Below are 13,275 nucleotides of genomic sequence, written 5' to 3' on the forward strand. Positions count from 1 at the left end.
TGTATTCCTCTTCTTCACTGAGCCTCCACTTTAGCAACCAGGATGTCCTCCAGGGACTGGTCCCTTCTGATAAAATGTCCAAAGTATGAGAAAAGAAATGTCTTGCCATCCTGTCTTCTAAGGAATATTTTGGCTGTACATCTTCCAAGAGAGATTTGTTCGATCTTCTAGTAGTCCATAGTACTTTTAATATTCTTCTCCAAAACCAGAACTCAAATGAACCAATTCTTCTGGTTTTTCTTATTTATAATCCAAATTTCACATGCATATGAGACCATTAAGAATACCATGGCTTGGGTCAGGTGCACTGACATTTGGTTCCTGGACAGTTTGAAGAGGTCTTGTGCAGATTTGCCTAGTACAATATGTCATTTGATTTCTTGACTGCTGCTTCCAGAAGTTTTGTGTTGATTGTGGATCCAAACAAAATTAAGTCTTTGACAACTTCAGTATTTTCTCTATGATGTTATTTATTGCTCCAGTGGTGAGGATTTTTGTGTTCTTTACATTGAGGAGCAATCCATACTGAAGGCTGTGTTTTTTTAATCTTCATCTGTAAGAATTGTAAGTCCTCTTTGATTTCAAAAAGCAAGGTTTCATCATCTGCGTATTGCATCTTTTTAATGGATCTTCTTCCAATCTATATAACCCAGTTTTTCGGATTATTTGCTCAGTATACAGATTGAATAAGTGTGGTAAAAGGATATAACCTTGGCACCCTTCTTACTTGATTTTAAACCATTCATTGTTCCCTTATTGTTCGAATGACTGCCTCTTGCTCTATGTACAGTTTCATCACGAACACAATTAAGTGTTCAGGAATGCTCTTTCTCCATTTTTGCTAGCAACGTATTAAAACAAAGCGAAACAACAACAAATACCCATACATATTAGGATGTGGATAAAGAGTTCACTGAATGCAAGATTAAGGATAATGATTTAAAATATTAATTATTCCCATTCATGAACATCCTATATTCTGCATTTAGATTTCTATGCATATTTAAATTAAGTTTTATGTTTTTTTTAGATTTTATCCATTATAGTGTTGTACATTTATAATTTCATTCATATTTAGATACTTTGTATTTGTGTGGCTACTCTGAATAGAATCTTTTCAATGATATTTTCCATTGTTTACCAGTGAGTAGGAAGCTGTAGAGATCTGATGCTCTGGAAGTCCACAGTGTTCGCCCACTTTGCTGAAGAATTCTTCTATATGTCTGGCTAGATCATACATTCTTCACATCATTTCTTTCCTTATCCCACATGCCATTTATTTCTACATTATGTTTTGCTGCAAGATACTAAATAATAGAGGGAATCAAATCACTCATTTTTAAGGTCCTCTGAATTATTATGTATTTCTAAAGTTATATAGTAAGGAATCTTATATTTTAAAGATATTGTCCCTCTGTCTGCCACATGTATTTGTACATGTAACTGTTGCCATCTTTTATATTTCTTTTTCTAATTGACACCTTATGGAATTGACAGAGCATCTTTATGAAGTGGCCTGTTCAATATTTACTGTCCTTATGCTCTAGGATAGTAAAGTAGAAGAACATTCTAATCTTTTAGAAGGCAGGGATGTAGTACAAAAAATACATATAGGTAAAATAGAATTGTTTTGAAACAAAACAATTTCTAATAAAACACTGACATTGCTCTCACTGGCTTCAAATTTTCCATATACGTTTTAGAGATTATGAAGATTTTTGTAGTGTGTATACCACTGTTTGCCCTGCCCCACACAATTTTTTATATATATATATAACCAACACAATACAGCTAAACGACAAATGAATCCTTTGGCCATAAATATTGTTGTTGCTAAGGTCATTGAGTCAGTGCTGACTCAGAGCAACCCTGCATAGGGTTTTCAAGGAGCAGCTAGTGGATTTGAACAGCCGACCTTGTGATTAGCATTCCATTGCTTATCTAAGGCTCCTGAGATTATTTATAAAATCTACTTTTTATTTCCTTAATAACTAAAAGATTATTTTATTTTACAAACACAAAACTTTAAGTGTTGTTGCATTTTCTCTTAGCATCATTGTTAAGGAGAACTCATAATCCAGCTTTTGTGATTTGCTTTTTTGCTGTTGCTACCTTCTTTTAAACTTTTTTTCAAAAGTATTTAGATAGTATATGTGTATGAGTAATGCTTTATTGGTTTTTGTTTTGTTTTGTTTTCATTGCTTGACAATTCATAGTGTATCGAAATGACCCTTCTTCTTGTTTTGGGCCTTGTAATGAAGACACTGTTCCAGTTAGTAGGAAATAATATTTAAAAACCAAGAAAAAATCAGAATCCTGTGTGCTTATTGCTACCATGTGTCGGGGTCTGGACTCGACATAGTTGTGGTGTTCACGAGTGTTTGGTTCTTGAGGAGGGGAGATCCAGCGGCAATAGGGATAGCGAAAGAATACACAGACAAACAGAAGAAGGGAGACAATGAGGCACCCCAAAACCAGGGTCGATACATCACTGGTGGGCAGGCTTGGGACTACAGGCATCATGGACTCTGCAGGCAGCAACTCACTGCCCTGCAATCTTTACTGCATGCCTTCCAACCAGTAATGCACTGCAATCTTTACTCCATGCCTTCCAACCAGTAACGCACACCTGGGGAGGCCCAGGCCTCTGCTTTATTTAGGGGAGGAGCTTCACACCAAGCTGGGAGGGACTTAGGCAAGGTACAGCTAACATCAGTACTTTTCCAGACATTCAGGTAACTTTACATCGTACTTCGCTGGTTCAAATCCCAGGCCAGCAACTTGGATTTTCAGGCCCAATTAACATATCTATAGCCCCTGAGTTCAGTTGGGGGAAGGTGAGAGTTCTGCAGGAGACTCCCAGGTGAATGGGCTGCACCTGGAAAAGGGATTAGGGAGGATGGGTTCTTTGTCTATAGAACAAAGAACCGAGAAGTAGCTAAGATATTTTTAGTTAATCCTTTTGGAGAAAGGCTTGACCTTGCAACTTTTAGTCTTAGGCTTTAGGAAAATATCACATTTATCTGTGGATTATCAAAGGCTCCGTGTATTAAATTAATACATATAACAATATTAAGATGAAAAACAATTTGCCATTAACTTCCAGGGCCTCATTTGTTACACTCGGACCTATAGGGCCTCGAACCTCTGACCAGTCTTATACGGTCCGCAACAACCATGGTGTTTTTGTTTCTAGGACAATTCAGTATCCAGAACTAAGACATGTAGGTATGATTTTATTAATGTCCATTCGGGCAATGTCTGAAGACATAGACATCCATGGTCCCATACTTTTTTGTTTGTTTTAAGAGAAAGCAGCTCTCTTTTTCTTTATTTTTTCCTTGTGTTGGAGTCCTGGTGTGTCACTGTTGAATAAGCACTGTACTGCTAACCACAATGTTGGCAGTTCAAACCACTCCTCAGAAACAGCATACAGGGTCACCAAGAATCAGAACCGACTCTATGGCACTTAACAACAACAAAAATGGTTTTAAGGAGTCCTGGTGTGGCACTGTAGTGTAGTGTAGTCCTGGATGGCAAGTTTGGATTAAACCACAAGGTTTGTGATTCAAATTTACCAGCTGTTCCATAGAGTTGCTATGAGTTAAAATCAACTCCACGGCCCTTAACAACAACAAAATGATTTCAAAGACCCCAGACTCCAACTTTTGCAGGTGGGACTATAGGTGGGGTATAGGTAGGTGTGACAGAGAACATGGCTCTGGCTGTAGGATCTCAGGCTTTGTCCAGCAAGCAGGTAGCAGTGGCCACAGCTGCAAGGTCCAGGCTAATGCTGCCACTCAGGCCAGCAGGCAGTGGGCAGGCTGGGCAGACAGGCTTCACTTCTTCCCTGCTCATTTCCTCTTGCTTTGCTTCCATCTTCCCACTTGTAGCTGCTGCCCGCTCTTCTAACCTATGCCAGAAGCTCCAGTAGCAGCAAGAGAGGTGACAGGAAGCGGGGTCCCATAGGTTTTAATATGTTGTTTACGCAATGTCCTCATCACATAATATCCTACAGAAAGTATTATGGATGATGAGTGAAACATATTTGTCTATCTAAGGAGCTCTGGTAGCGTAGTGGTTACAAATCAGTCTGCGAACCGCAAGGTCAGCAGTTCGAAACTACCAGCTGTTCCGCAGGAGAAAGAGAAGGCTTTCTGCAGAAACCCTGTGCAGAGTCACTATGAGTCAGAACCAACTCCACAGTACTTAACAACATCTGTGTAAGAGCCCTAATGGCACTGTGTAGTAAGCTTTGGGCTACTCTCCGTAAGGTTGGCAGTTCAAACTCATCAGCCACTCCATGGGAGTAAAGATTCTATATAGGAATATTTATGTATCTTTGGTATGTGTTTTTGGCAGAGTGCTAAAGTTTGCTTCTGAATCTATCTGGGTCTGATGATTTTTGTAGACAGTTTCTTAATAATATTTTCTGTTTCTCCAGTGGAAAGTCACCTGTTTTAACTCTCTATCATTACTAGAGTTGGTTTTGGCAAATCTTTCTCCACTAGATTTTTCAATTGTATTTTAATGAGGGCTGAAAAGTAAGGCACACTTTTATATTCATTAGATTTAGCTAATGGTTTGTCTCTTTCATTAGTTTTCTTCCAGTAACAAGATTTTGAGGACTAATATATTTCTTTTAATTGCTACATGATTTATTTCTGCTTTATTATTTATTGTTTCCTTCCATTTGCATTCATTTGCTTAATTTTCCTGTTGATTTCGTAACTTTCTGAAGTGGAATTCAGTTAATTTTTCTTCATTATTTCATTTGTGTTGACATATGTTCTTTAGGATGTTAATGGAAGTTTTTGAAATTACTGTTTTTTAAATTATTACTAAAGTGTTGTGCTTTCATTGGCATTATTATTGCTAAGGTCCTATTTATCTGTATTTTCCGACTCACTTCTGAGTTAATAGAAGCTTTTGTGTGCTTGGTTCTGCTTTTGTTATCACGTTTGTTTCTCTAGGTGAAAGTACCCTGGAATAGAATGCATGGTGAACTGTGATTCCTTATATCACTGGATCTTTCTGACAAACTCCTATTCTATTACAATGCAAATTAAGAGAAGGAGTTCTGGTAGCTTAGTGGTTTTGAATCGGGCTGTGAACCTCAAGGTCAGCAGTTCGAAACTACCAGCTGTTCCACGGGAGAAAGATGAGGCTTTCTGCTCCCGTAAGGATTTACAGCCTCAGAAACCCTGTGCAGGGTCACTATGAGTTGGAACCGACTCCATGGCACATAACAACAACAACAACAAGGGTACAAAGGTCACAAAGATCTGCATTTCCTCTCCTTTTTACCCTTTGATATTCAAAACACTGTCTCTGTTGTTGTTGTTAAGTGCCATCAGTGACCCTGTATAAGGTTTCTGAGGAGTAACTGGTTGGTTTGAACTGCTCACTTTATGGTTAGAAGTCCAGTGCTGATGGTATAGCACTACACCAGGAGTCCTTACTATCTCTAAGTGGACATAACAAATTGAACTGCATTAATTTGATATTTTTTAAGGGAAAATGTTCATATAATGACAATTTCATATGATCCAAACTTTTAAATGACAAAAACAACTGTAGTACATAAGCTCTAACTGCCTCAGAAATCAACTTCCACACATTACAGATAGTCATACTGCTTCTGTGTGTTGTTATACATATGTTTGTCTTTTGAGTCAGAAGATAAGAGAAAAACAGAGGAGGAGTAGGAGGATCAAAGTGCTCACTTTGTGGTTATTTTCCCCTGAAGATCTTTTTTTATAAAGTGGAAAATGGATACATCAAAAGAAAATTTATATCTTCACTTTGAAGATTTTATTAGTCGAGAACTGTATGCTTTAACGAGAATCCTCAAACACTTACATGACACCTATTCTTTCATTGTGGATTTTTAAAAATATTTGCTTTATAGTAGTTTTTTAGAAAATTGCACTTACGGATTTTTGTCCAAGGAAAATGCCACCTATAAGAAAACATCTAGCACATTCATTAGTTTAGGGAATGCATATCTCAACCTGACTAGTATTAACAGGAAAGAAACAAAAAACATCAGGTTAAAATTTTAAAACAGAAAATTTCCATCCAAATAGATTTGGAAGGAAGAAGGCCCTTATCTTCCTTTGCTACTTACCAGCAGTATTCTTCATGAAATTGTAGCTAGCAATTTGAAAGTCTTTATCAGTAGCATGGCACATATTGAGGTTAGTTTGAGATTTTCAGAAATTGTTTTGTTGTTGTTAAGTGCTATCCAGTTGGTTCTGACTCATAACGACCATGTATAGGGTTTCCGAGGAGCAGCTGGTGAATTTGAACCGTTAATCTTGCATTGCAAACCAACCCTGCAACTCACTGCATTATCCCACAATGCCATACCAGGATTTTGTTTAGACAATGATATTGGCACAAACTGCATTTTTGTTTGCAATACATGTGAAGGTTAAGTAAAAAATAATGCAACTAAGTTTCTACTTAATACTAGTTTATTCTAAACAAATGTGTTTAAACATGTCTCTGCCATAAGTGGATGACTGCAGACAAGTTCTCTCAGTAAAATAATTTCATGAGTCTCTGTAGGATGTCTTCAAAAAGAGGTTCCTATCAAAACAGTGGATTCTGAGGTGAGCTACTGGGCCAATTAAACTCAATGCCAAAAGGTAAGTTCAGAAGGCGGTGGCGATGTTTTTGGGGAATCAAAAGGTGTCCTCTTGGTAGATTTTCTCAAAGGATACAGGACAATCATGAGGACTTATTATGAAGAAATTTTAAGAAAATTAAAAGCAAGAAGGGTGAGAAAAGGACCAGGATATTTGCATGGAGGAATTTTTTTTTTTTCCCCATCAAAGCAGTGCCTCTGCTTATTCTTTGAGGGTAGCAAGGTTGTCTCACAAGAATCTCATTGGGAAACCTTACCCTGCCTCATTTACAGCCCTGATTTTGTTTATTCCAACTTATTTTTGTTTCCCAAACTCAAAGAAAATTCATTTTGGTATTTTTTAAGATAAAGATTTTTTTTTTTTTTTTTAATGAAAGTTTCTACACAAGTGTAGCCATATTATTGACTTCCCCTCATATTTTGAATTAGGAAAAAAAAAGCCATCTTGCATATACCCAGTCAGTAATGCTGCATTTGCTTCTTTTTCATATCACCTTGATTTTGTAAGTTCTCTAGGTATTACTATATATTGATGAACAGTTAAATGGCATTGAAAATGTGAAGTTTATTTGTATGCATTCAATGCATACTAGAGAAGCATTCTTTCAATAAAAAGATAGTGACAAATGTAGTAAAAAGTCTATGAAATATAGAAAGAAACGTGTCTGGGGAATTTTACTTTATCTGAGATCAAAGCAATCTAGAAATATATTTTATAGTACAGTCAAATGTTCCTTGGAAGGGACAATGGTGAAACTTTGTCTTACCTACTTTGAACATGTTAAAAGGATGGGCCAGTCTCTAGAAGGGACATCATGCTTGGTAAAATAGAGGGTCAGAAGATCCTCTGTGAATTGAATTGACTGTGATCACTGTCACTATGGAATTAACCATAGCAATATAGCAATGAATGTGAAGAAGGCCCAGCACCTGGCAGTGTTTCATTCTGTTGTATGTAAGGTCGCTATGAGTTGGAACCAACTTGACAGCATTTAGCAACAAATATACTTACACTTCATAGCTATCTCATTTTTGGCCAGTGTTCAAGTAATGAAGATGTTTTGCTTTTTATGGGCCTAGAGAACCACTTCAATAGACTTTTTTAAATAAAGAGTTATTTTGAAATACAATGGCAAAAGAGTATAGAAATTTGGACTCAGGAAACAAATCCATAAAGTCTCATTTTGTTTATAAAGCTCAGTGTTTTACTCTCAATGTCTCTTTCTTTTCTCTAAATAAAAGAAAATAATTTACAATACTCAATTCAATGTTTACTGTACTAAACAGCCAAGTGTCACAGACAATATTCTACATCATAAACAAAAGTATGCAGTAATTGTCCTTGGAAGTTGGAAGCAAAATGCATCATAAAAAAGCAAAATTCATTATCTTTTCCACAGGCTTGATAATGCTAATATGTCTCAATTGTGTTTAAACCATAAACAAACTACAATTGTGCTAGGTTAACTTTCTTATGCTTGACTAAATGATTCAAGAAATAAATGCAGCTTGCATTTAAACAAGCAATTTATTTGAATTACATATAACTCTGAATATTTTTTAAATCCAACTAAGAATTTGTTTTGACATGATAGAAAAGCTAGTGTTAACATAAAGCAAAAACAAAATTAAAGAAAATTTTTTAAAGAAATGCATAAAAGAACAGGAAAAGTGGATAATTCCAAATATAATATGTTTTTGAGATATCCCATACATGAGGTAAGTCAAAAAGGTTTTTTTTATAAAATAATAGAAATGATTATTAAGCTAAAATATCAAAATATGAAGCTATTGTTTCTTCTCATATCGTCTATCTTAGTCTGTACAGTTCTAAAGGTGTTTTGTTGTTTTTCAGTTCTGTAATCCTTCCCAAAAGAATTCTGCACTCTTTGATTTACACCACATCAATGTGACAATTTTGACATTCTCAAAGGACCCACATTGTATTCCTATTAAAGGTTCTTTGAGTTTGGGGAACCAAAAAGTTGGAAGGGGTAAGATCAGGGCTGTAGGTGGACAGGGCAAGTTTCTCAACATGATTCTCATGGGACAGCCATTGCTACCCGTGAAGAATGAGAAGGGGCATGTCATGAAAGAAAAAAATTTCCTGGAAGCAAATTTCCTGACTTTTATCTCAGCAACGTAGCTTTCAATTTTCTTACAACTTCACACTAAGTCCCGTGACTTTTCTGTGCTCTTCATGAAACTCTCAAAATTATTCCTTTGCAATCTCAAAAAAATGTTGCCATACGCTTCTGAATTGACCTCCCTGCCTGGAATTTAGTTGAACCAGCAGATCCTCTCAGAAACCACTGGTTTGTTTGAATCTTGCTCTCTGCATCATATTTGAAAATCTAAGACTTTCCACTGGTTCCAGTTCTTTATATGAAATTGTCTTCAATAGCTTGAAGCTTGCACATAGCAAGTGGAACAAAATGATGTGCAGTCCTATAGCATTGTCACAACTGTATGTTTGAGCCCATTGTGCTGCCATGTGTCACATCTTCTTGTTGGCGATCTTCCTCTTTTACCCTGGCCCTCCACTTTACAAGCATGATATCCTGTTCTAGGGACTGGTCCTTCCTGACAACATGTCCAAAGTGCAAGAGATGAAGTCTCATTATACTCACTTCTAAGGAAGATTTTAGCTCTACTTTTTCCAAAACAGATTTTTTTGTTCTTCTGGAAATCTAGGATGCTTTCACTATTCTTTGCCAACACCATAATTCAAATGCAATGATCCTTCGGTGGTTTTCCTTATTCGATGTCCAAGTTTTACATGCCTATGAGGTGGCTGAAAATACCTTGCCTAGGGTCAGACATACTTTAGTCCTAAAATCAATATATTATATCTCATCCAAATAGAGCCACTGAAATTACAGTGCTGCAATCTGTAAAAACTGTTCACAATAATCATCAGTGAAGCATGTTTTATTCATTACCTTGATAGTGTATCGAAAAAAATTAAATCTTACAGTGGAAGGTTTCATTTAGATCTCATTTCTTCATAATAACCCAGTGTAAAGTCATTTAATTACTGCCTTTCCTTCAATCCCTTCTTTTTATTTTGCTCCTTTCTCTAGTGGGGTACTAGAAATCCAAGAAGACATGACATGAACATTGAAGAGTGGACTTTTCTCTAATGATGGCCTTTCCATTGAATTTAGAAATGTATTAGCAATTAAAATATGTAGACTAGTGTATATTACAACTTTATATTCTAAAACTTATTTTATCAAAGTAACTAGAAATATCATTAGATTTAATAGGTGTCAAGTTTTTTCAATAAAAATGGAAACTTTGAATTTAATGTTTTGTATCAGATAAAACAGAGCAACAGACACTCATTCAGTGAATAAAATAACCAGCTTCCTCTGAAAAGGGGTTCATTAGGTAATTTAATGGACCATGTAACCCACAAAATGACCTTTGCAGGCTTTGCCTTTGCTTCATAGAAATTATAGTTTCTCTTTTATAAAATGTAGAATATAGAACGTGATGCTTATGCTGAATTATCACAAACTGTGTTCCTTATTCCGTTGATCGAAGGCAAACTTGATGGCTTCTGTTTTGTCTTACCCTCTGTACACTAATTTGTAAATAATAGTACTTCTTCATATGGATTCTGTAAAGAGTCCTGATAGACCATTGGATTAAGTTTTGAGCTACTAACCACAAGGTCAGTGGTTCAAACCATCAGATGCTCTATAAGAGAAAAATGAGGCTGTCTGCTCTTCTAAAGATTTAGGGTCTCCCAAACCCTATTGAGTTCTGTCATATAGAGTCAATAGGAGTCAGAATTGGTTTGATGACAGTGGAGTTGCATACAAGTTTTGTGATATTTAGTTAACATTTTTATATCAAATAATATATAATTGTGCCTGGAAGTCCTGTTTTTTTAAATATTTTGATAGGTTCTTTTCACAGATGGAGAAAATAAGGATAATCACATAGGCAGTTACATTTTCATGTACATAATTTTGAACCTGAAATTACAAGTTCTGTACTTGAGTCCTTGTGGTATTGGACAAGCCATGGAGCATTCCTGGATAACTTTGAAAGCTTATCTGGAACTTGGATTTTCTTATTTTTTCGGTAAAACTGTAAAAATACTATTGAATTCCCCTGGTTCCTGTAAATCACAAATGTAGCAGTACTTTTTAATTAAATATTTTGTGGCGCTGTTAAGGTCTTGAAACATTTGGTAGGTTCCAAGAAGTGAGGTATAAGGAGTCATCCTAAAAGAGATGGTGTGATGAATTAACAAGGATGCATCTTATGTTCTTAGGAGAATTTCTTTTGTAATGAATAATCTGATATATGAGAAACGGAAGGGGTCAAAAATGTAGCTTGGCTTGGCATCATAAATCACAACACATTGCCTTCATTGTTGCACCTCAAAGGGCAATTCATAGTCCAGCAGCATTAGCATTAACTGAGGGCTTGTTGGCAATGTGGAATCTCAGGTCCAACACCTACTGCATTAACATCCTGAGGCTTAGCTTGATCCTTAGGTGATTCATCTCTAGGCAAGTTAACCTGTGTTAACATTGTAGAAGCACTGGATAGGAATGCCTGCTTATGAAATAGTCCTTTGGGATTGATGGTGGTGCTGTAGGATAAGCAGTTGACTGGTGATGTTGGCAGTTCAAACTCATCAGCCACTCCACAGGAGACTGATGAGACTGTCTTCTCTCATAAAGATTTTAACTCTCAGAAATCCTATAAAGATCAATTATGAAATGGTCAGCAGTGGCAGTGGGGGTGGGATTATATACCTATAGGCTAATGCTGTGGGATAAGCACTGGAATGCTAACCACAAGGTTGTAGTTTCAAACCAACCAGCTATTCCTCAAAAACTCTAGACAGGGTCTCTATGAATTGGAAGCAACTTGATGGCACTTAATAGTGCTCGCTGAAGACAATGCCAATAAGAGTTAGGTCGGTTTGTATTTCAAGTAGAATCTTATTTTCCTTCTTCTGTCCTTTAGTTATTTTTTGGGAAATCTCCCTCAAGCAAAGACCCATTTACCAGCCCTATATCTAGTGACCAATAAACCAAAATAACCAATTCACCTTCAAGATTCAATTTCTTTATAATAGCTGGAGTTTCAAATGAGAAACATATGGTTTTATTGCATGTCTTTTGTTTATATATGTGTGTGTGTATAAGGTAGTACAGTGATTGCCAGTTGGGATGCTAGCCTCAAAGTCAGCAGTTCGAAACTGCCAGCCATTCCAAGGGAGAAAAATGAGGCTTTCTACTCCGATAAAGATTTACAACCTCAGAAACCCTGGAACTAACTCTATGGAACATCACCACCACTATATATATGTATATATGAAGGAGCTCTGGTAGCATAGTGGTTACGAATTGGGCTGTGAACCTCAAGGTCAGCAGTTCGAAACTACCAGCTGTTCTGTGGGAGAAAGATGAGGCTTTCTGCTCCCGTAAAGATTTACAGCCTTGGAAACCCTGTACAGGGTCACTATGAGTCGGAACCAACTCCACAGCACATAACAACAACAACATGTACATATATATACTTTTTCTTAATTCCAGTAAATTTGCAAATGCAAATTTAATGACAAAAGGTACCTTGTTGTTGTTGTTAGGTGGCTTGGAGTCGATTCCAACTCATAGTGATCTTATACATAACAGAATGTAACACTGCCTGGTCTTCTGCCATCCTCACAATCATTGCTAAGCTTGAGCTCATAGCTGCTGCTTAGAAATACTCTGGCACATATTTACTTGCTTACAAGTGAGAAAACAAATGCATTGAAAGAGTTCATGTCTCTTTCCTGTGGTTTCATTGAGTTCACGCTTCCTGACTCTTGTTGAAAGTTCTTCCTTCCCAATGCATCATTTTGTCTTTGAAAGGATAAGTGGAATTAAATATTAGAATTTGAACATTTAGATTCATACCATGAAGTTGTGTTTTTAAAGGTATGATTGATTTTTCAAAGTGCAAAAGGTCACGAATGCATAAGCATTTAAATAGCTAAACTGGATGTAATAATACTTTTTATTGAAGATTGAAAATGGCTTGTGCTTTTAATGTTAATAGTTTTCAAACATCTACTAATAGATGGGCCAATTAAAGCAATGAATACTTAGCACCATTATTTGCATAATGTGAGAGTTGGATGTGCTTCTTTTTCTTTTTTCTCTTAATTCTGAGAAACTAAGTGGTAGTTTGAACCTGAGAACATTTCTGAATCACACGTTGTTTTGCAGTGTAGTGTGTAATAATAGAGCAGCATTTGTTCCCAAACATTTACTCAGCAGTATGCTGCCACGTTAGTTGGACACTGGAGGGTGAAGTATGCATCAGTGTTGTAAGATGTCCTTGAGTCTGCCCTTCACTCATAGAAACCCCATGATGACATCATGGATGTGGATTTACCAAATTATTTAAGCTCCCTTATCCTCATTTCCTCAGCTGGAAAATCTTATAATGACCACTTTCTCATGTAAGCTTTGGAGATTTCATCAGGAACTATCTAAAAACCCCAAAAGTGCACATGACTCAGATATTTTAAAACCACATTAAGAGGGAGAGCGACTGTGTGCTGAAGACCTGGGGGTCACGGGGAAAGGATTCAATCTGACTAGCCG

Source organism: Chrysochloris asiatica, unplaced genomic scaffold, assembly GCF_000296735.1.
Source record: "Chrysochloris asiatica unplaced genomic scaffold, ChrAsi1.0 scaffold00032, whole genome shotgun sequence".
NCBI classification, from domain to species: domain Eukaryota; kingdom Metazoa; phylum Chordata; class Mammalia; order Afrosoricida; family Chrysochloridae; genus Chrysochloris; species Chrysochloris asiatica.